Source organism: Vulpes lagopus, chromosome 10 (genome assembly GCF_018345385.1).
Source record: "Vulpes lagopus strain Blue_001 chromosome 10, ASM1834538v1, whole genome shotgun sequence".
Classification (NCBI taxonomy): domain Eukaryota; kingdom Metazoa; phylum Chordata; class Mammalia; order Carnivora; family Canidae; genus Vulpes; species Vulpes lagopus.
The window spans coordinates 20,848,147-20,872,152 of NC_054833.1; the positions used below are offsets into that span (position 1 = coordinate 20,848,147).

At 41.4% G+C, this 24,006-nt stretch overlaps 1 protein-coding gene and 1 long non-coding RNA gene across 12 annotated transcripts in view; one reads left to right on the forward strand and one right to left on the reverse strand.

Annotated features, from left to right (window-relative positions):
* LYRM4 (LYR motif containing 4) overlaps nucleotides 1–24,006 on the forward strand; it is a 163,909-nt gene that overhangs the window by 2,258 nt on the left and 137,645 nt on the right. The gene's annotated exons all lie outside the window — the stretch shown is intronic.
* LOC121499340 lies at nucleotides 1,309–20,991 on the reverse strand. 8 transcript variants are annotated; one of them, XR_005990106.1, is made up of 6 exons: nucleotides 20,272–20,991; nucleotides 19,327–19,393; nucleotides 16,116–16,225; nucleotides 14,259–14,343; nucleotides 12,525–12,774; nucleotides 9,083–11,384 (listed from the first exon to the last, which is right to left on the reverse strand). It is a non-coding gene; the product is annotated as an uncharacterized LOC121499340 (long non-coding RNA). The 8 variants fall into 8 exon arrangements; XR_005990104.1 differs by lacking the exons at nucleotides 14,259–14,343; nucleotides 16,116–16,225; nucleotides 19,327–19,393 and adding exons at nucleotides 1,309–1,870; nucleotides 4,937–5,018 and having other exon boundaries at nucleotides 10,381–11,384; nucleotides 20,272–20,979; XR_005990107.1 differs by lacking the exon at nucleotides 19,327–19,393 and having other exon boundaries at nucleotides 20,272–20,984.

Consider the following 24,006-nt stretch of genomic DNA (forward strand, 5'->3'; position numbering starts at 1 on the left):
AATCAAATCCTTGCTCCTCGGGGCACTGGCTTTGAGGAGGCGGTGGGGTGAGAACAGGAGATTCAGGTAGCACTAAAGGAAAGAAACAGACTTCTAGGCTCTGAAACACTTGCCTTGGCCTCATCAGATGGGGATACAGCGTAAAGGATCTTCGTGGCAGGAGAGTGACAGGCTAAACTCCCATCCCCCAGTGCAGTGCACAACTTTCCCCACGCCCGCCCCCTTCTCACACTTGCTCTCACTCCCTCATTCACGTCCATACTTTGGTCTGCCTCACAGCCCTTGCTTTCTTACAACTTCTGACTCATTTTTACTGAATGTGTCTTATGGATCTTCCTTCTGCATCCTTAGGTTTGGTGTTTTCCTTCTACCTCCACAACTCAGACTTTGAGCCATAGTTAGGCCAGGTCTCACTGTGGGTGAGATCGAGTGTCCCAAGAAAGAGTCTGGTTCGACAGGTGCCACCCTCCCAAGGGTGTATGAGCCGGCAGGCACCCTGGTAGGTAGACCCAGCCCAGTGTTGGTTATGGGACAGAAAGCTAGATCTCTTGAGCAGTGACTAATTTTTAGATACCTGCTTAGAAAAGTCATTATGTCCTGTAAATTTGAGAGCAACATTGAGTCCTACCAGTAAGACCAGTCAAGTGGTTGAAAGATACGTATCCTGGGAGAGCCTGGTTCTACTTAGTGACTTTGTCTTTGGAAGGTAAAGTTTGCGAACATGAGGGGTACACGTGGAATTTTTAACAAAAACTGAATCAAGTACTTAGCACCAAGGACTTCACCAAGTCTGTTGAAGAAACCTACAAAATATGCACATGAATAAGTGCTGACCAGGTGTTTACAGTCTGGAAAAAGATATTTTGTCATTTAAATTTGCTGAAAATAAATAAGAACTAGGAATCAGTATATAGGCCCCACACTGAAAGGGGGGATGGGGTCGATGTGAAAGCACACTGTAGAGAAGTCAAGAGGGGGCCTCAGAGAATATATAACCTTCAACAAGTCACTCAACCTTAGTATTTCAATTTTCTTGTTTACAAAATTAGCTTGTCGGACTAGGTAACCTCTGAGGACTGCTACATTACTAAAAATCCATTTGGAAATGATTTATGAGCCAGGTGGGGAAATCCACATTTGAGGCAAAATTTTATCAAGTGAATAAATGCCAAGTCAACAGGGGTAAACCTCAGGAAAATCATTCAAAGCTGTACCTTGTGGGCAGAAAATTGGAAATGGGTTTCTGTATGAGCCACTGTAAAGTAATACACATTTAGTAAATAATTGTTCAAATTATACTTTGAATAATGCTTTTAAACTAAATTTATTTAGTTTAAAATATGCATGTAAATGTACTAACTATAAGAATCTGGTAATCATTTTACATTTTCTTGAAATCATGGACCTAAAACCTGAGATTCCCACCGGTATGAGCTCTCAGATAATAAACTTAATAGTTAAGAAATGATGCTCTTCTGGGGGCGTATGGATGGCTCAGTTGGTTAAGCGTCTGTCTTGGCTTCAGGTCATGATCCTAGGGTCCTTGGATTGAGGCCTGCATCAGGCTCTCTGCTCTGGGGAGCCTGCTTCTCCCTCTGCCTCTGCTGCCTGCACATGCTTGCTTTTTCTCTCTCAAAGAAAGTCTTTTAAAAAAAAAATGTCCTTCTGTATTAGGCTGTGTCTTGAGAATTTCAAAGACAGTGCTTTCCCCTTGTGAAGTTCTCTCTGGTGGGCATGCCCTTTAAACACTCTTGTCTTTAGTTCATCCTCTTGAGAGTCAGCTCCATCATGATCCTCTCAGGACAAAGTGTTATTTTACTTCAGTGCTTCCAGAAACGTCCAAAGACTTTGCTCCGTACCATACCAAAACCTGGAGGTAGAAAGGTGAGAGCTTTGGGCTCAGCAAGGCATCTACCGTCAGTGGCTTTTTTAACATACCTCCATAGGATACAGTTATGGAAATCATTTTCACAAACTGTGTTAAGTGCTGTAATCGGCATGATGGGGTAGAATCAAGAACACTTCCCAGAAGATGACATTGGGTCAAAAGCATGAAATAACATAGTGTGCTCAAATAACAGTAAACAGTAGATGGTTTATTTTTTTTTTTCTTTCAGTAGATGCTTTAATTGCTAGAGAGTGAAGTGTGATTCAGGGGGTGACAAAGAATGAGACTAAGGGTGGAGAGCCCACATATTCAGAAGCCTGGGCACCATGCTAAGGAACTTGGGCTTTATTCTGAGCTAACAGGCAGCCAATAAAGCGTTTTAAGCCAGAAAATGACATGGCCAGATTTGCATTTTAGGTAGGTCACTGGTAGCTGTGTAGAAAATAAATTTGGGGACTAAATATAAGGACACCAAATGGGAGCGGATTATAGCAGTGCTGAGGAGAGATTAGGTTCCTAATGAAGGTAGGAATAGTGGCTGATAGAGAAAAAAAGACATGTTTGATTAATAATTATAGGGTAAACTTGTTAGAAACCTGTGAATGATTGCATTCAGGAATAAGGAAGAAGAGATTCCAAGGAAAGTCTAGAATCACTTCCAGGTTACTATTTAGCTGAGGCACAGAAAGATTAAATGGGACGTTGTGCCATTGACGGACTTAAGAAATACAGAAATAGCTGGTCTTGTGACAAGAAGACTTACAAATACATCTTCAGACATCTTGAGTAAATGTCAGTGATGCCCAGCAAAGACAGTTATTCACAAGAGTCCACAGCTCAGGGGAGCAAACAGGGCAAGAGTTAACGTCCTTACTTACTTGCCTTGTGACCCTGGGCAAGTCTTTTCACCTCTCTGTGCTGCAGTTTCTTAATCTATTAAACAAAGATTCTGTAAAGCAGAGATAATGCTTTCTCTCAAGTGGAAGTTTAAATGAGTTAATACATGTCAGGTGCTTACAGTTGTGCCTGGGGCGCCTCTGTGGCTCAGTCAGTTAAGCATCCAACTCCTAATTTCAGTTCAGGTCGTGGTCTCAGGGTTGTGAGATGGAGCCCTGTGTGATGGGGCACCGTGCTAGACGTGGAGCCTACTTGAGATTCTCTCTCTCTCCCTCCCCTCCATTCCAATGTGTGCACACTCTCTCTTAAAAAAGAGTTTTGATATTAGGTGAAATTTCCAGGAAGAGTATTTAAACAGTTCTTCTAAACCAGGGGCAATTTTATCTGACAATACCTGGAGACATTTTTCTTGTTATAACTTGAGTGAGAGGATGCTAGAGGCATCTAGTAGTTAGAAACAGGGATGTCTTGTTAGAGACCAGGGATGTCTCTGGTCTAAACACGAAGTCCCCATAATAAAGAATTATCTGATCCAAAATGTCAAACATGCCAAGATTGAGAAATCTTAGTGTATGGTGAGAAAATTAGTGGGCTAAGGATGCTGTTCTAGAGAACATCAAAATGTGAGGGGTTGGCCAAAGAATTGCTGCTACAGAAGGCCAAGAAGACATAGTCTAAGAATGTGGTCCCAAACGTAATGGTCTCAGGATCTTGTTAAATTCTTAAATGTAACCGAGGACCCAAAAGCTTTGTGTATGTGTGGCATAGTTATCAATATCATGGTGAAAATCAAAACGAAAACACCTATTTGTGAATGAATTAATAAGCCCATTACATACTAACATAAATGACATTTTTAGGAAAAGTAACCATTTTTTTTCCAAAAAAGAAAAAAAATTAGTGACAAGAGTGACATTCTTCAACATTTTTGCCAATCTTTTCAATGAATGTCTTAATAGAAGGAGAGAAGATTTTTTTTATATTTGCTGCTGCCTACAGCCTGTTGCTATACCACATGTCATTTAGCCTCTGGGAAATTCCACTGGACACGCTTAAGAGAATGAGAACAGGCAGTTGTGGTACTGTGAAAATAATTTTCCTGATGGATCCCCTGGAAGGTCTCAGACCCCCCCAGTGGCCCCTGGCCACACCTGGATAACTACTGTAGTATCTACGAAGAAGAAAAGAAAACAAGCAGTGCAAGCAGTATCACAGAAGTCAAGATAGTCACATGTTTTTGGAAGGTGGTTGTGGCCAAGGTCACTTGCTTCAGCAAGGTCCAATAAATAAAGATGGAAATGTGATGCCTGGTGTTGGCAGTACCGAGATCTCTAGGGACCTTTACCAGAGAGCAGTGTTAGTGAGGTGGTCAAGGCTGAACCTGGATTACGGGGGTTTAGAAGTGAATCAGAAGGAAGTAAATAGCTGCAGTGAGTATAAACCAACCCACCACCCCAGGAAGTCTGTTTAACGTGATCTGGGAGTTCAGATAACCGTTAGAGCAAGACCCCACAAGAGGTGAGAAGTGGTGTATCTGAGAGCACAGTTGGTCCTGGGACAGGCAGAGAGACACTTTTTCATCAGTGGGTAAAGGAGGCGAAGATGCAGGAAGGATGGGAAGTTGAGGTGATTGGTGCCATGCCTGACAGCCAGTTTTTGGATAAAGTGGAAAGTAAGTAAATATTGAGGAAGCATTATGCTCTCAGATTTATTATTACACACATCAAACACTATTGTAGCTGTACGTTTACTTGTCTCTGCCATTCATTCCTCGAAAGCAAAAATTATTTTATGTCTTTATTTCTAGTGCTTAGCACAATAACTATCCAGTGTATTTTTATAATTCTTTGTTCAGGACAGCCCAGGTGGCTCAGCGGTTTAGCTCTGCCTTCCACCCAGGGCGTGATCCTGGAGACCCAGGATCAAGTCCCACGTCGGGCTCCCTGCATGGAGCCTGCTTCTCCCTCTGCCTGTGTCTCTGCCTCTCTCTGTGTGTCTCTCATGAATAAATAAAATCTTTTTTAAAAAAATTCTTTGTTGAAAAGTAGGAGGAAATTGTATTCAGAGGTAACTTTTATCAGCCAATTCCTCTTATAGGTTAAAAGTGTTGTAAAATGTGAGAAAAAGGAACAATAATGTCCAAATGCTTACCAAGTTGAGTGTCAGAGCTCCTCCTTTCTTCATTCAATGTTTGAGTATTACACTTCCTGTACATTAAGCATTGTGGTGAGAACTGCAAATCAAAATGAGCCTCCCATTAATGGTAGAGAGCAGTAAAGTAACCAAAAAGCCCCTTATTTTACCCGGCAAATGAGTCTGTTCAGGAATAGAGAAATTGCAACTCAGAACATGCAGGCTAGGGCAAGCCATAGGCTACTCTGGAGAACAAAGGAGAGAAACATTGTAGAGAGAAAGGAGGAGGTTAGAAGGGCTGCTTGGAACAAAAGGCAGTTGGAGGAAAAGTGAAGAGCTCAGGGTGGTGATGATTTCTCGTTGGCTGGGCTGTTGCTGGGCCAGGAGAAAATCTTCCTTCTTCTGTTGGGGTAGTAAAGTAAGCTTCTTCCTGTCCACTAGTGTGAGATAAGCTAGACAGCAGGTGAGAGACAGCCCCTACACGGCTTCCCGACTACATTTTAAATGAGACTTCCCTTTATTATATTCATATCATCAGAAGTTTATCCATAAAGTTCAAAGGAAGAAAACGTGTGTAGAGGATCTGACCTCATCAGCACCACCTTAAAAATAAATATCATTAGGAATGCTTTTGACAAGTAATAGAAAACCTTTACACAGTACGTAAGGGGTTTATTCTCACATAGACAAGGTCTAGAGACAAGGAGCTGCTCCAACTGATTTAGCTGCTAGATGATGTCGAGGTGTCTTGAGTGTTTGTTTTCCTCCGATGCTTATGCCTGATGGTTGCAAATGGCTCTTGACATTCCAGATATATCTATTTGAGGCAAGAAGAAAGCAGGGCACCCCAACCCGGAAAGAGTACATTTCCTCTTCATAAGGAAAGGGTAAACTTCCTGGAACTTTCTAGTGGACTTCTGGTTGTAGCATTGGCCACAACTCTTCTATCACTAGCTGAGCATGAGGCTGAAAAAGGAAGGTTAGCTAGTCTAGCCTCGGAGCAGGAGGCCGCACAAAGAAAAGGGTTGGGCAGTGGCTGCTGGGCCAGCCAACAGTTAGTGTCTGCCACAGCAGGGGCCAGAGACCTGGGCGGAGGAGCACTCCGGGCCGACCGGGCCGACCGTGAGGCACAAGGGGGCGCGCGTCAGAACCAGAAGCACTGCATTGGTGTTCCAGCATGGGTGACTTCGAGTGTGGGCGAAATAGCCAGCAAGTGATAAAATGGGTCCCAAACAAAGGCAAGGGTAGAAAGGATAAATAGCTTGACTCAAGCCTCACAACTGGTAAATGACAGAGTGGGAACTAGAATGCCTCCCAGCCCCCGGTGCGCTGCTTTCTCCAGGACTCCACACTCTGCTGCGGTGTGGGAGCTTCCTGCAACCCCATGCATCCCCTGGCTTGGCCAGAAAAAGTATTAGAAACATCAAAGATATTTATTTTCACAATTCTTTCTTTTTAACAGCCAAAGTAGCCAAACAAGCATTCTCTAGTTTTGTGACTGGTAAATTACTAACTGTTGATAATGTCAGGTCTTAATTACTACCTGCTACACCACTAAACGCAGTGTTATTGAAGCCTCTTGATTGTAGTCTGAATGAATGGACTGATGTTCCTATTTAGTAATCTGAACTAGAAGCTGAGGACACAGATCCCTGAGCTCCTGGACGGGACAGGAACCAGGCAGAGCGTTTCCTCCACAGGTTTCTGTGCTCACTGTTGCAGACCTTTTGACGTTGACTGCCTCTTTTGCGCCCATGTGCCACTGATTGATCAAGAAGGCTAAGGTGAATAATAATCTAATGTGAAGAGTACCAACACCAAGCACCTTTCTCTTTCTAAAAACAAGCTACACTGAAGACATGAACTGCCAAATATTCTTTCACTTTGGAACAAATGGACAAATCCAGTTTGTTCCTAACAGTTCTTGAAAACTCATGGTATATATATATATTATTGCACTAAAGCCTCAAAGCAGATAGAATACAAACCTGCCTTTAATCAGAACTTGCTGGTGCGTGGAAAATTCCACAAGAACTCTTGTTCTTTTGTACCCTTTATTCCTTCACTCAGTTCAGAGCCACGCAGACCTGCCACCTGGGACAGCTATTAAGTGTGTGGTGAGCATCAAGTGTTGCATTTTGCTTTTTGGTACTCTTAACAAGATTATTAGGATTTCCCCCCACCCCAAAACAGTTTTCTCTTTTTTTAAGTCTTGAAATGGATGTGTATATTATAAGCGATCAAAGAAACCAGAGAATAGTTTAATAAGCAGCCAGAGTAGAGTTTTGCTCACTATACAATGGTTAAATAAATCATACCTCTCTGTGAAAAGCTTTTTAACTTTTATATTACAGACTATTCAAGAACACAGAGAAGGAGGAGAGGAGTATAAGAAAAAAAGACTATTAAATTTTTAAAATTCTTCCCAAACTTACTCTTAAATTTGTTCCGAATTTATACTGTTGAACTCATGGGATAGCCTGTGGCACTTGAGTAGAACTACTGTTACCTGATCCCTTCTTTCTAACAAAACCCCACAACAACTACAGACAGTTCATTTGTGCTGAAGAAAAACAGCCTCTTAGACTCTTCAAGGAAGGATTATTTATAATCATTAAATATGCTTGAAATTTCAAAATAAAAAAATTCCTTTAAGGAATTCCTTAAAAATTTTTCCTTTAAGAAAAAAAATTCCTTTAAGGTTGCTAAGTTCCACTATTTTGAGTGATAATTGTTTTGAAAAATAAGTAAAAATTGTATAGCTAACTCAGAGAAGGAGATATTTAACATATACAGCAGCCTGAATTGGGGGAAAAATAACATTTTTTACTCTTGACAGTGGAGCAAAGTGTTAAAAAATTATTAGATCTAAGTGTCACTGTTGAATTACTGAGTCTAGTTTATAAAAGTTTCCAAATTGCACTTATCCATTTATACTTTCTCTTGGCCCCTAAAGCATTTAAAAAACTTATAAAAATACATACAATAAAATGAAATAATTGTTATAATTAAAAAATAATAAACGAGAGAATCAGAGCAAAGAGGAAATAAAAGTAAAGAATATAAGAAAGTAAGGAGTAAAGATAGACCATAAAATGCAATTATAAATAAGTGGGATTCCGATAAAGTATCTTTAATTCTGTGTTGTACTAGGGTAATCCTTTTTTTAAAAAAAACACAAGTATACTTACAAAATATCCTGTTTGAAAACTGTAATGAGCATCGTAGAAAATTGCCTGCCTCTTAATTATTTGCATCAGCAGCCAAATGACTACTTTGTCATGGGTAAAAGTACTTCATCTCCTGTTTCTTCTCTTCTATGACCCCTTTCCTAACACTGAATCCCATTTCATCAGGTAATAGATTTTTACGTATGACTTAGCGTTTATTTTCACAATTAACTGGTACCTAGCGAATTTAGGAAAATTTTACAGAAACCAAATTAGCTGATAAAACTAGATGAGTTACATGAGCCAAGCTGTGAATCTCTAGATTTAATAAGAGTCAGCTAAATCAAGATGGGTCCTCTTGGCTTTTGTGTTAGTAATAAGAATGCCTTGAATGGGGTTCCTTCAGCTGATCTCTACCCTCCTGTTTTAAGAAGAAGATTTAGAATTTCCAAATTAGGAGATAATAATGTAGCACTGTCACATCTTGATTTGCTACATGACTTGATAGCCACTCATTCTTGGAATTGTCTTTGTAAGTATAGCAGTTTTTTTAACTCATATTTTGAGATTCAAAAAAAATAGCTCACAAAAATGTCTTTTCATGACAAAACAGAAACAAAAGTTACAATGACTTGCTAGGATGGCTCTGTTGTTTTACACCTTATTTCTTCCTCTAATAGTCTCATTCCTGAACTAATTTGCTTTAAATACTGTTTTCAGTATTATGAATGAGAATTATGAGCAAGACCGTCTTGACTTAGAAAGATTCCTGACCTTGGAACGAAGAAAATTTGTTTTGGGGGCGCCTGAGGGCTCAGTTGGTAGAGCATACCACTCTTTTTTTAAAGATTGATTGATTGATTGATTTTGGGGGCATGAAGAGAGGAGCAAAGGGAGGGAGAGAATATCAAGGAGACTCCCCATTGACCATGGAGCCCAACATGGAGCTCAATACCAGGACCCTGAGATCATGACCTGAGCTGAAATCAAGAATCAGACAACTCAATCCACGGAGCCACCTGGGCACCCCCGGGGCATACCACTTTTGATCTTAGGGTTGTGAGTTCAAGCCCCATGTTAGATATGGAGATTACTTTTAAAGAATGAAAAGAAAACTTGTTTCAAATTTAAGGTCAACTAGCTCTGTGACCTTGGTATAAATAATTTACTCCCCAGTCCATCATCTATAAAATGAGAATGCTAAAGGTGCAAAACTTTCTGGCAGACCATTTGGCATACACCAGGTACTCCAGAGTCATGTCTTTTGTTTCAGCAAATACAAGTAAATTAGCTACTATGGATTAACCTTTACACTGGCAATCCAACTGCCAAATCTTTGAAATTTTTAGTAGATAACAGTGATTTAGCCAGCCCAGTTAAACTTGTGGAGTCACATTCTGCGCCAGGTATTTATTGGCAATCCAGAAATCTCTATCGCTGTAATACACAGTTTCAAAATGGTGAGATTGGTGTGAGCCTTCATTCAGCGAGCCTTCTTTGGATACTTGCAATATGCCAGACCCTTTGCTCCCTGCTAGAGGTACAGAAATAAACAGAACATGATCTTTGCCTGAGAGGAACTTCACAGTTCAGCCCGTGCAGGAATACGTTCACGGCCAATCTTCCAACAGGGTGGTGGCAGCATGCCAATAGAGACGTGAGCGCGTATCATGGGAGCAGACAGGCGATGCAACACAGCCTGTGGGTGAGGTTTAGAAAGCTGTGGTAGCTGGTCTGAGCTGCAAAGATCCAGTGGGGATTTGCTGGTGAAGGGAGGCAAAAGCAGAGGGGACAGATGTTTTTAAATAAATAAAAGAATAAGAAGACGACAACCAATGTAATTCGTGCTGGGCCTGAGGAAGTGCCAGCAGTTTGGTGCCACTGTGGCAGACAGCGGGCAAAGTGAGAGTATCCCGGAGGTGGGACCACAGAAGACAGAGCCCTGTGTGGCCTGTTAGGCTGCTGGGATGTGTTGCTAAGCAGAGGAAAGCCATTAGGTATTTTAAGCAGACTCCAGGTCCCCTTTACCTGGATCACTCCAGACATGCAGGAAGCTGAAGACACGGAGGCCAGTTAGAAGCCAGTGGCATTGATTCATTGAGTCATGATGGTGAAGGGCAGACTGGAGCAATGGTGAGTAAAGGAAAGAGGAAACTGGTTTTGAGATCTATTGAGAAATAGAATTAGCTGGTCTTGGTGATTGGTTGAGTATGTTGGATTAGAGAGAATGACTCAAACTGCAGTTAGCAGAATATAATTGGAAGGAGAAAGACCATTCCAAATGAAACTTACGTAGCAGGGACAGTGCCTCCTTGGTACAAGGAAGACATTTATGTACGTCCATTTGTGTGCAGTGATACAGCTTCAGGAGAGTATCTGGACATTTTAGAGAAAATTTTTTTTAAGATTATTTAATTATTTATTTGAGAGAGGGGGCATAAACAGGAAGAAGGGCAGAGGAAGAGGGAGAAGACTCCCCGCTGAGCAAAGAGCCCAACTCGGGGCTCAATCCCAGGACCCTGGGATCATGACCTGAGCCAAAGGCAGATGCTTAACTCACTGAGCCACCCAGGTGCCCCTTTAGACAGGATTTTAAAGCATCTTTTTGGCCCTAGGTGTTAATCTGCAGCACTATGTACACTTAGCTCACTTTTGTTTCTCCAATTATATATGTTTCATATATTAATTTGCCAGTTAATATTCATCAGTGTTCAGTTAGTTGATTTTCTCTGTTCTCAAGGTAATTATTTGTTTTATTTAATAGATGGCTCATTAGATATCATTAATGCATCTATTAGCCTTATATTCTTTTGTTTCTGTAGTAATTTTTGAGTGGATTTAGTACACCCCCCTTTTGCCTAGTGTAAAATTACTTGTGTAATCAATTCATTATATATATTTTTTGTATCATAATTATTCATTTCATGCCCTCCTCATTTCTTTTTGCTCATCCACAGTTTGAGAATAAATACAAATATTTTCCCTATATAATATCCCTCCCTGGCATCTGATCCCTCATGGTTATGTTGTCTTAACCAGAAATCATTTCTGCAGGCAGAAGTATCTTATCTAAAATCTCCTTTGCCCTTCCTTTACTAAGCAAATTGCTAAGTTAAGAGTGTAGTTTCTTGCAGCCATGCTGGAGCCAGAACAAACCATTGAGCCTCTATCCTGGTCCAGTTGTCTCTCATTCATTAAGCAGTTCTTTATTGAATATTCACAATGTACTCAAGTTTGGTGTTCTGTTTCTTTTCTTCTCAGACCAAGGTTGAAAAGATTTTGGGACGGTGGTGGACCTGTAAAGTTGTGGAGACATGGAATATATAATCTATGGTTTCATTTGCCACCTTGATTTGATGCTTACTCCCAGATCTGTTTCCAGCCCAAGCACCAGGTGCAGTAGACAGTTCACACATATCCAAAGCTGCCCAGCTGAGCTGGGGACTGGACATTCATCCAAGATCCCTTCCCTTTACCTAGCTCTCTGTTCTCCCACATTCTGCCCCGACACCACTCAGGCCCATCCCCTCCTCCTCACCTCCACTAGCTTGGCCCAGCTCATCGTTACTCTTCATCTGGTTGGCTGAACCCATAATCTACCATCGGTCCCCTTTGTACCCTTGCCTAACTTGCTGAGCAGGGCTGGGCGCTGGGGTAAGCAGGCTAGGTAGAGATTTTGTGCCTTGATTGATCCAACTGCAGGACCTTGTACGGAACAGAGTCAAGATATGCATGCTCCCCTGCAGCCACCCTCTCCCCCTGTTTAAGTGCACCAGAGGACCGGTGTGGCTTTTGGAGTAAAATTCCTTCTCCTTAGCTTCACAGGCCCCTCTCCATGTTCGCCTCCTCTCTACCTCTCTTCACTTCATCCAGATCAGATGTCTCCCATTTTCTTAATGGTGCCACGTGGCTTTAGGCTTTCGTGTGATCATTTCCTGGTTCCTGTGTTTGAAACACTTCCTCCCTTCATGCAGCAAATCTCTAATCATCCTTCAAAATTCAGCTAATAGACTGATTCTTGATAAGCTCTCTGAAACCTCCCAAACCCACTCTATTCCTTATTAAGCAATTAAGGAAAAAGAAAAAAATTTTAGTTGCTTCTCACTGCTCTTGATAAAGTTCAAAATCCTTACCATGGCCCATGTTTGCCACAGGGTCAGTTTCCCATTTAGGGGGTACATTCCATCACCTTCCCACTTTGGGGGTGCTCCCCTTATATTGGCCTTTTCTTGATGTCCTTAAATACTGTGCTACCTTGAACCCATGCTATTCCTGTGTCTCCAGGGTCTTTCTCCGTTCGTATAGGTCACCACTCTCTGCTCACTTGCCTAGACCCCAGGAAGGGCACTCCCCAGTGTTGCAAGCTCTCACAGCCCCGTGACTTCTCTGTCATGATACTTAAACCGGATGTCATTCTGCATGAACTTTGTAATTACCTCCATAATGCCTTCCACACTAGTCTGACCACAGGCTGCAGAAGGTCAAGGACTATATGTGGTTTTGCTCACCACTCTCACCGCAGCATCCAAGCCAGGCACTAATGAAAGCAACAGTATGTGGCAAATGTATGGGTCATATTTATGATGGCTCCTCCGTTGTCTTCCAGACACTTTGTGTAAAATCTGCCCCATCACTCTTGTGTAGGGAGCATATTTGAGTCAACTTTGTTTTCTCTGTGATAACACACTGTAAAAGCAAAAGAAACGTATGAGTGAATGCTGTGTGTATAGGTAACTCCTTATTAATAAGGATAAGTGAAAAGATTCCGATTAACTACCAGGGTGACCATGTTTAGGGCACAGAAGGTCACATAATTTTATCTTCCTTTCTTCCTCTTCATATATCTGAATAGAGAGAAATCTAAGAGAATTTTAAGATAAGATTTGGTTTCCCCAACCAAATTTATATCTAGCCTTTCTTTTTTCCCCCAGAAATTTACCTATTATATTTTAAAAGGCCTTCCTGCAAATGAAACCAGCTTGATTCCTTTCTCTTTGGGATCACCATAAGGTGTGTATACGCAAGCCCATTACTAACAAGTGATCACATGGTTACTAGGGTAGTTGTTTTCCAAGCTGCCTCACCAGGCTTGAGGAAGACCATTAGGTGGAGTAAGCTACAGCAGGAGCCCTGAGAAAGGGGCTCCCAGCCTCCCCTCCCCAGCCCACTGGCAGCACAGGCTGGTTCTCTGTGTCTGCTATTTGGAATGCTCGAGTGTGCATGCTACCGTTACCGGCCTGCCCATCCGCATCACCACCATTGCTGAGGTCTCAAAGAGCCTCGGACTAGATGAATGTTCAAAGAGCAAGCCCCAGCTTCTACCCTAAGCTAGAGTGACAATCTCAGGTTTGGAACTATTTCTCTCTATGTTCTGGCTAAACACATGAGCTACGTCAGACAGGGTTCTCTCTTCTTCCTTCCCAGCACCCCTGCTCTTGCATCCTCAGTCAGATGCTCTCCATGCTCTAAGACCTTCAGACTTGGTCCGTCCCCTAAAGGACGAGCAGGAATGGGGGAAGAGGCTCTATCACAGGGATATCTTGTCAATAGCATTGTTAAGTAGTAGACTCAATTCAGAGAGCAAGATATGTGGGACATATGGTTTCTTAAAAGCTAGTTCCTTTTCCTTCTAAAAAAAAATAAAAACACCGGGAAAAATCCAAAACGTTGAGACATCTCCGGCAATGAATAAATGAGATATCTCAGGTGATGAACAAAACTTGGTATGGGAAGAAGACAAGTCCATACTGTCAGAAATATCTGTCACTGGTAGTGATTGTGAACATGTTGTTTTCTTAAGATACCACCATCTGTTTCACTGAGAAGAATATTCAAAGGTCAGAAGAACCAATGCAAAATAGTAAAGAGGAAAATAAGCCTCTTTGTTTTAAATAATTAAAAATAACCAAAATGCAAAAAAACTACCTCTTGTTTCATGACCACAGCTACGAAACTATGCAGTCGTCTACTAGCAATCATATTTCTACAGTAATTAACTTTAATCCACAGTCACCCAGAAAGCCTCTTGTATTTCATGCATACAGTTATTATCACAGAGGAGTGTCTCCCTGGCATTCTCCTAACCCTGAGGAATAAGAGAGAACCCAGTGCTTATTTTTACCATATCTTCCATTTTTTTCTTTCTTAAGGATAGAGGAAAGAGTTACTACCTTATAGCACAGCCTGTTTCATTTTGCAGTTCCTTTATATTTTCGTTTGCCAGCCTGAAAACGAATGTGTTGAGAATATTGGAACCTAAGAAAAGAGAATCTGGTTGATTTCTATTCTTTAAGTCTTTAATATGTGCAAGAGAATGGGAGCTATGGACAGAAGGTTTAGAGACCTGCGTTCTGTGCTCCCAGGGTCATAAATCTCTCTAGAGTCCTGAGTATCTGACTCCGTAATGGAGCCAGAACACCTGGGTCAAGTGTGGGTAGAGCAGATGGATGAATTAACAGAATTTGCCCTTGAAAAAAGATTTGCTGGTTCCTGTTATATTTTGAATCTGTGAAGAGCAGAAATCTTGTCACATTCATATTGTGGTTTTTTTTTTTTTTTTAGACCTCCCCCTCACCCCCACTGACTTAGTAGGGACTCTAATAAAAAGTACACACAGGCCAACAAATTATTAAACGAGAATTTATAATCTGTGAAGCACTTTCAAATTAAGGTAGTGGTAATATGGTTGGGAGTGTTTGAGTTTGTCTTACTTAGGTTGAAATTATCTTCTTTTTATGGCCTGGTTAAGGTTGAAGGGCTATGTTGGAATGCCCAGTATTCCTGAGTCAGGCCAGTGCCATGTATCATTATGCTGTGGTATGTCAGTTGTCCACTGTCACCACCAGAGCTGCCTTTGGGCCTCCTCCTGTGCCTGCTTTCCTGAACTCCATGATCCTTGTGGATGGTAACTTTTTCACAAAGACACTGACATATAACATATCCCTGGAAGCCGTATTCATTCAGTTAACAAATATGTATTGAAGTTCCAGTGTGTATCGGGCATTCTGCTGGGCACTAGAGATGCAGCAGAGAGTAAAACTTATCTGGGGCCTGCGTTCATAGAGTTTCTGTTCTAGTAAGACCGTATTATGACAGAAGCCTTCCAACATTTTGCTAACTAGATCCACTGGAGGTAGTAGTCTTAAACATGTGTTTGTTGTACCAAATTCTGTACTCTGTTGAGGCTTAGATACAGTTTCATTCCAGTGGTCAAAAGCTTTGGGAGAACTGATTTTATTCAAATTCTGATTAAAATAATGTTAATAAAATCAGTCCTTGCACAAAGGCTGTTTACTGCCTCACGGGTATCTGTTCCATATTCACACAGATCCCCTAGTGTCTAGAGGGAAAGAAGAGAGGGGGACTCCAAAGTGAATTAACATCGGTGGATCACATGCTGTGTATCAAGCACTGTATATCATATCCTTAGTATGCATTGTCTTGTTCAGTGTCGAATTACTATGAAATAGATATTACTACTCCATTTTACAAATACAACCGTAAAAGCAGCCTTTTTATACTTCAACATTTCTCATGAGCCAGACACGTTAGGCCCTTCCTTGCATCATCTCATTTAATCATCATAAAAACTCCATGAAGCAGATCTTTTAATTTCCCCCAATTTGCAAGTAAGGAAGCTGCAGCTCAGAGCAGTAAAGCAGCAAACCTAAGATGATACAGCCAGTAGGAAACTGAGTTAATGAGTTCCTGTGTACCTCCAGTACCAACTCTTTTCCCCATGTTCCTTGATGACTCAGCCTCCACCTGTCTCCACAGTAAGATGCAGCTCTTTCTCTTTGGGTGGACTTCTTGGCATAAGAGATAGATCAGAGTGTTCTGGTGTCCCACCAATAGGTGCACGTAAGCTGTCTGTCGAAACCTCTCCTGGGGACCTACTGACATCACCTTCTGTTCTTAGTAACTCTTGACTTCAAAGTCCAGGTCCAAGTTTGGGCTGTGTAATTTTAATTTCCCTAAATAATTTCATCTTGCTTTCCATTGGCCTTGCTCACAAATCTGAAACTCACATTGAATGCTGCTACTGAGGATTTACAGTCCTCTGTGGGAATCCCCCAGGACGCCCCCTTGAGTTTGGAGCGCCTCTCTTGCTCCAGGTTGATGACCCCATTGTGTGCTCCTTTTAAGACAGAAGACAAAAACAGATGCTTAAAATTGTCATTCCACAGTTGATATTTTAATAGACGTTGCTCCCAACGGATATTTTGTTTTAGGTCTCTTAAGTAAATATTTTGTAATGTGTGTGCATACTCTAAGGCAATATTATCACAAAGGGGGATATAAACTGAAAATAATTAACTTGCCATATTCTAAAATATCAATGAGGGGTAGAAGCAGTATTAATTGAAAAATAGTATTTCTGCCAAATAGTAGTGAGGGGAAAGAAAAGAAGAAGAAAGGAAAATGGGAGGCAGGATTTTATCAGAAAAAAGAGATTAATGAAAACAAGCAGAAAGAGCATGCAGGGTCACTGTGCCATGAGGAGAGGTTTTTAGCAGTAGAATACAGGTGAGGCTAGCTTTGGCAGAGCTGGATTGACCACCAAAAGGCCATCCTCCCAAGGAAGATGTGTGGTGCTATGAGTGTCATGTGGCACAAGGCCACATGGCCCCATTTACCTTAAGGGAAGGAAATCTTTCTGGACCAGAGGCCCCAGTTCCTTCCTGATTGGTACAGAATGGGAGCTGTGCAGTTGTGAGTGTCCTGCTGCTGTCATCACCTTCCCTCCCATGCTTCTGGTTGCTCATGCTCTTGTCTTGCCCCATGTCTGCATCTGTTCCTTTATGGGGATGACTAGAATGGTGGCTGAGGGCTTGTGCCAAAGGAACCTTATAGAACAGACAACCAGCTTCTGTAGGAAAACATCATGACTCTAAAAGAGCCAGTAGCCAATCCTGTATAAAAAAAGACGAGTGTGGTTTGTCTGTTTTTAACATAGATGATCCCCTGATAGCCTGCTCATGGTAGGAATGGTCTACACATGCTTTCCGCTTACTCCTCATTCCACTGCAGTCTGCCCTGCCAAATTCCTTCTGTTACTTTTTTGTCTTTGGCCCATTTAACACCATGATCATCTTTCCTTCCCTCCTGGGACGCAGGATACCACTGTCTCCTGGTGTCTCCCCATTTGAGACACTCCTCCTCCTCTATCTCTCTTCCTTCAATATGAAAGCTCCCTTACATTGCATTTTGACCTCACACCCCCCACATGTGCTAATCAGTTGTGGCTTCAACCCTGTGTGCTCTGATGATTCCCCCTTGGTTTACGCTTTCCCCTAGCCTGCAAACCCTTCCTTCCAAAGCCTGCCTTCATCTTCTGGGTATGCTACCAAATTCAGTGTGTCTGCACAAAATCCTGCATCCCTCCCAGCAAACATGACCCTCCTGCATTCCCTCTCATTGTCTGGATGTTCAGCTCTCAAGCTGGAAATCACTTCATTTTTTCTCCTTATTTTATCCACGGGGCCCTCTTTTTGCCCAGTGGATTATCTCACATATTTCTCTTACTGGCAGAAATTTTGTGTCCCCTTTTTTGGCTCTCATCAGATTTTGTCCGGATTTTATAGCAGCCTCCTACTGATCTCTGCACCTTTTGCTCTTAGTGATACTACCAGGCATCCTTCTTCTCATCACCAGCATGATTCTCTAAGTCCAAATCCAGTGGTGCCACTCTCTGAAGTCATGCATTTAAAAGTAGCACGAAGGGTTAAAAGAAGCAGAATTCTTCCCCTAGAAGCCAAGATCTATCAAGAAAATTTGACTAAGTAGTCTTCAAATGCGTAAATGCTGAATGAAAGCCCAGTAAATGTGAGCCACACTCTAGACCTCTGAATATGTCCAAGACATTATTATGTTTATCTATATGAAATATGTCGAATTTGCTTATAAAGTTCAGACTTCGTTTTCTACTGCTGGAAAATTAAGAATTGACCCCTGAGTCAAAATTTGCATTTGTGTCCTATCATTAAGCTTTAGCAAAATAAATAGGATCATAAAATTAACATTTTATTGTTCTTCAAAGATCTCTATTCACTTCACTACTCTCACTGAATTAAATTACCTTTAGTTATTTGTTTATATAAGGGAAAAAAGAGCAAGTCAACCTAACTGAATAAAATATGGATTATTTATAAGGCCCTTGGACTTTCTCTTATTTAAATGCTTATGAATTTCTTAGCTGACTTAACTTATGTATCTTGTGCCTGTATGAGTTTGGGTAATCCGTGATATGTCTTTACACACAAATTCTCTAATGAGAGAGATTTCTTTTTTAACATGAATATGGAATTATCCTTCAGAACTCGTTTTGAATGACAGTAGCTTCTCTTAACACTACATCTTGCTATGTTGTGGCTAAATTAAATTTCCTTGGGCTAGCCTGGGAACCTTATCGTCTTTTAGCAGTGTTCCAAATTCTCAATTAATAAATAAGAAGCTTTGCAAATAACTTCTTTTCTCAAATAAACTGAAACAAGCTGTGTTGTATTTTATTCCTAATTTATTTCAACGTGTTTTTAATCAGGATGTGTGTCTTAAGTAAGAAGATCAGGAAAATAAGGATAGGAAAACTAGAATGAGGGGATCCCTGGGTGGTGCAGCGGTTTGGCGCTTGCCTTTGGCCCAGGGCGCGATCCTGGAGACCCGGGATCGAATCCCACGTCGGGTTCCCGGTGCATGGAGCCTGCTTCTCCCTCTGCCTGTGTCTCTGCCTCTCTCTCTCTCTCTCTCTCTCTCTATCATAAATAAATAAATAAATAAATAAATAAATAAATAAATAAATAAATAAATAGGAAAACTAGAATGAGGCTAACAATCAAAATGGGTGCTGAGAAGACAGGACATTTGGCAGCCAGGAGCAGCCTCTGGTCTGGCTCTGAGCTTCCTAGTAGCCTATGCAAAGAGAAGACCATGAATGGTAATGTGAGTCACAGTGTCTGTGATATATAAGCACCCAGTTGCTTAGAAATACACTCTTCCTGGCATGAAAACTCAAGAGATTACTCTCATGAAGGGCTACATCCTTAGCATAAATACAATCAGTTTCAAAGAACAGTTTTTTCTGGCATCTCCTAGTGCAGCCTAATGGTACCAGACCACAGGCAATGAAGCAGCTCCACAAGAGACCCAAGATTAGGTCCTGACATAATCCACAGATAGAGCCAAGTATCCAGAGGAATAGAGGGCTTGCCTTTTAGTCAATCCTACGTAAATTGTACTTACTTCAGTCAGAGACTTGATATGTTTTGAGCAGCAATGAGTGGAATTACACTCCCAGGCAAAGTCTAAACTGAATAGAAAATGAAAGCTTTAACTTTACTTTGAGGGAATTGGCCGTGGACAGAACCAGAGACTTCTAAGAACTTTGGAACCACTCTAGTTCTATACCTTTAAGGTTTTTCTTAAGAGGCTATTTAAGTGGACCATCTTTCTTAAAATAACTTTTAGATGAAATATTCAAATAAATCAGTGATAGAATGAACCCCTATATAACTAAATTGGTTTATCCTACAGGGTTATTTTGAGCTATAAGCCACTTAACATGTACCAAAAATTAAGACTTCGATTTCAGAAAATGTTATCTAAGGCTGATTTTTTAAAATAGTATTTTGAGCTCAAAACCATCGTCTCTTAAGACCATTCCCCATGTTTGTCAAAACCTATCTGCCTACGGGTATACCTTTCCTTTTGTGCTCGAGGAGAGAGATGTTTTATCTCCCTTTATCCATGGTAGGGGACACATTTCAGTACCTCCAGTGGATGCCTGCAGCCACAGATAATATGGAACCCTGGGATTCCTGGTGGCTCAGCGGTTTAGCCCCTGCCTTCGGCCCAGGGTGTGATCCTGGAGTCCCATCCCAGGGTGGATCAAGTCCCACATCAGGCTTCCTGCATGGAGCCTGCTTCTCCCTCTGCCTGTGTCTCTGCCTCTCTCTCTGTCTCTGTCTCTCATGAAAAATAAATAAAATCTGTTAAAAAAATATGGAACCCTGTGGTACACACAGTTTTTCTCCTATATGTACATACCTTTGATAAAGTTTATACATTAGGCACAGTAAGAGAGTAAAAACAGTAACTAGTAATAAAATAGAATAATTACAACTATGTGCTGTAACAAAAGGTGTGTGAATGTGGTCTCTCTCTCCCAGAATACTGTTCCATACTCACTCTTTTTCTTCCTGTGATGGTGTGAGATGATAAAATGCCCATATGAAGAGATGAAGTGAGGCGCACGATGTCAGCATTGTGACGTAGTGTTAGGCTACATTGATCTTCCAAGGATACATCAGAAGGAGGATCGTCTGCTTCAAGACTGGTTAACCAAATGCAACTGAAAACACAGAAAGCAAAACCACAGATAAGGAGAGACTACTGGACTTTGTTCTTTTCAAACAGTCCTAGCTTTGTCAGCACAGTGTCCCTCAGAAGGATAGAGTTGAGCATTTAGCACGGGGATAACCTCTTTTCTCTGGTTCTAAGCCAAACCTATTAATCTATGTGTTAGTAATCTCTAAACTAGTGAGAACATCTTATATTTAAAAACTTTTTCCAAAAAAAAAAAAAAAACTTTTTCAGTGGTAGTCAATAAACACACTGTTTTCCAGTGAAACTGCTTTGTAACCAAGTTTGGACACAGAGATAAAAGAATAGGCCTTAAACCACGTACTTAAAACTACCACAACCAGACTTTTTCTGTCTGACATATTCTAAAGTAATTTAACCACATATGTGATGTTGCAGGAATAGAATTGTAATGATGTGTCCAAATTATGCTTAATATAGGAAATGTTAAAACATAATGTACAGTAATTGGAGATACATGTATGTTATTTCCAGAACTGTCTAACATTGGTAACTCACTACAATAATTATTAAATGATAGTGAGGAAAAGATATAAACATGTGGTTAGTAGGTGAAATAAAAAATATCTAAAATTGCTTGTTAGGTTAAAAAATAATAGCAAGTGTCAGTTAATTGCTACATATAATTCTGGCTAAGTATAATTGAATTTTTATTCCTATTGGTTTAGAAATCTTGTACCATTGGGTCACAGATTTTTATGATGCTTTTTGGTATTTCGTTTTCTAGTAAGATTTTTTTATTGAACAGTAGTTGTAGAGTGCCTATTATAAGCAAAGCATAGTATGGCCTGTGGGGAAGAAAGATGAACAGGGTCAGGTTGCCTGTCATGAAGAGATGGAGAACCTGGTGGGGTGACACACTATCCATAAACCCGCGGGGACAAGGCAGTGGAATGGAGGTACGCCGTAAGGCTAGAAACAACATGCTAGAGGCCAAGAGGTGGCCTGGAAATGGGACTGCCGTGAAGCTGTGGGGCACGGAAGTTGGATGTATGTGCTCACTGGTGGAGATGAAATTTTCCCTGCAAGCTATAATACTAAAACCACAACTTTACTGCAAAGGGCATTTTCCTTCTCCCTTGATCTTGCAACTAAATATTACCAGAGAATTCCATCCCATGTTCAGAGACTCATGTTTAAAAAAAAGTAGTTTTTCTCTTTCCGTCTCTCCTTCCTCCAAAACTATGTTCCTTCTTCCGTATTTTCCTCTTTCCTTTTCCATACGTTTTCCGGGTCATCTAGAAATATGGGATTTTGAATTCTGAGTTTGTCATTGGCCTCCCTTTGTAGCATGGCTGCTGCACTGTGATAAAATTCTGTTTATCTTTCAAAGATGTTTATCTGTTTATCTTTACTAGAAAGACTTGCCAAACCCGCAGGCCAAGTTATTCCCTCCTTCCTCATAAATATCCCTGTTAGAATAATTTAGAGTATGTACCTGACACCATGAGCTTTGTAAAGCCTTGGCCTACTTCCACTTGAACCTTCACTACCTAACTCAGTACCTGCTGCCTAAATGGATGTGTGTGTGCAAGCGAGCAGACACATGGGCTAGTGACTCTCCTTTGACTAATAAGTACATGCCCCAAAATGTCATTCTTTGCACCTCAGAGATATTGGTTACAAATAAAATAACTATTTTTAAATAATGGTGAAGATTCCCCCAAAACTAATACTTCAAAACTAAAGTGGTGATAAATAAAGTAGTGATAAATTTAGTCATCTTAAATAACAGTGAGTTTTTACTTTTTTAATAACATCATGATAGAAAGATATATAGTATAGGCTGTTTTAAGAAATAGGTGTTGAAATTGGAGTCACGTTTTTTTACTACCTTTAAGCAAAACAAAGTGGTTACAGTGGAGGAGTGAAGGGACAAGCTGGGGGAAGAGCTGTAGAATCACAGCCTGATCAAAGATACTCAGGCAAGACTGGGTGGCACATCCACAGGTCAACCAGCATCGCCTCAACCAGCACTGCCCACGGTCCTGAGCAATCCCACGGGCCACTGTAGCAGAAGAAAAACATGAGAGAGCTCTAATGTTCTATGCCCGGAACCTGCAAATTAAACTGTGGAAAGATTAGCAGGAGACCAAGTATACAAATTCTGTTCCATATTAGTATTTTTATAGGGCATGCGGATGGCTACATAGAAGAATGAAGCCCCCCATCAAGCAGTTAGACTTGGGGACTCATGCCATTTTTACAAAGGGTGATGAACTGTGGAGAAGTGGCGAGGCACAGAAAAGGACTGGGGCTTTTGGCGGGTAGCATATTATAGGAAAGTGACTAGGAAACACATGGAGGGAACTAATGAATTATAAGGGATGTTTTCATTTGGCTTCTTTGTGCAGACTCGTCTTGGTGTAGACTCCCATCTCCAATAAGAATGTTCTCTTTTTCCTGGTACTGGGAGGACACCTTTCTCGTGGGAATTTTATCCCCTGCTTTCTGGACAGAAGGAAGGACAGAGTGCCCTTCCTGCATCTCCTGTTTCTCAGTTAACTGCCTGCCATTCAAAGTAACCAAATGCCAAAGTGGCATATTTGGGGGCAGAATGTTCTGATCCTCTTTGTTACTGTGACCTGACTTTGGGGTGGCTGTGGGGTCTGGGTGGCAGGGGACTTTAGGGGAGAAGAGGTTGGTGACCTCTGGTAAGGATCTCTGCTGTAACTAATGGATTTCACACACAGCTGGTGCCCTTCTTAGGCTGTGTTGCTGGAGGGTTAATGGAGATACAAGTAAAGTAATAAGGCTGTGCCTGGTATGTAGTCAGTGTGCTGGACCACTTAGCTGTTGGGAGAGAAGGGTTTGAGGTCAGTTGTGATGCTCAGTAAGTAGCCTTTAATGAGACTGAGCAGGACTTGCAGGTGGGAACTGTTGTCACAGGTGTGGGACCTGCCCATTCAGCCTCCAGCTCTTGAGCCTTAAAAGAGCAGCCTCAGTAGAAATTTTGCCCAGATCAACATTTCCCAAAATGTAATGGGTATTACTCGGGGTGCAAAGAGGTTCCGTAAATGAATCTGGGTGCCTGGCTTTGTCTTCCCATGTTTCCAGGTTTCTTTACTGTTTTTTTTTTTTTTTAAATTTTTATTTATTTATGATAGTCACAGAGAGATAGAGAGGCAGAGACACAGGCAGAGGGAGAAGCAGGCTCCATGCACCGGGAACCCGACGTGGGATTCGATCCCGGGTCTCCAGGATCGCGCCCTGGGCCAAAGGCAGGCGCCAAACCGCTGCACCACCCAGGGATCCCTCTTTACTGTTTTAATATGCAACTATTCTTGGTAACTCTTCCCAAGGGGATACTAGTGGATTTTTTTTCCCGCCACATAACACATGTTAGGAAATGCTGTCAGATCTGATTTTCACCTGCTTTAGTCTCTTGAAAACTCAGCTAGGCAATTGGAAGGTCCTCCCCAAACCTACCAGGTCACCCGTGTTCTGCCGGCTGTGGCTGTGGTTGATCATTTACACCGAACTCTTTATTTCTAGGAAACATGTTTTGCAAACGAATGCAGCAAGGAAAGGCTTCCCAAG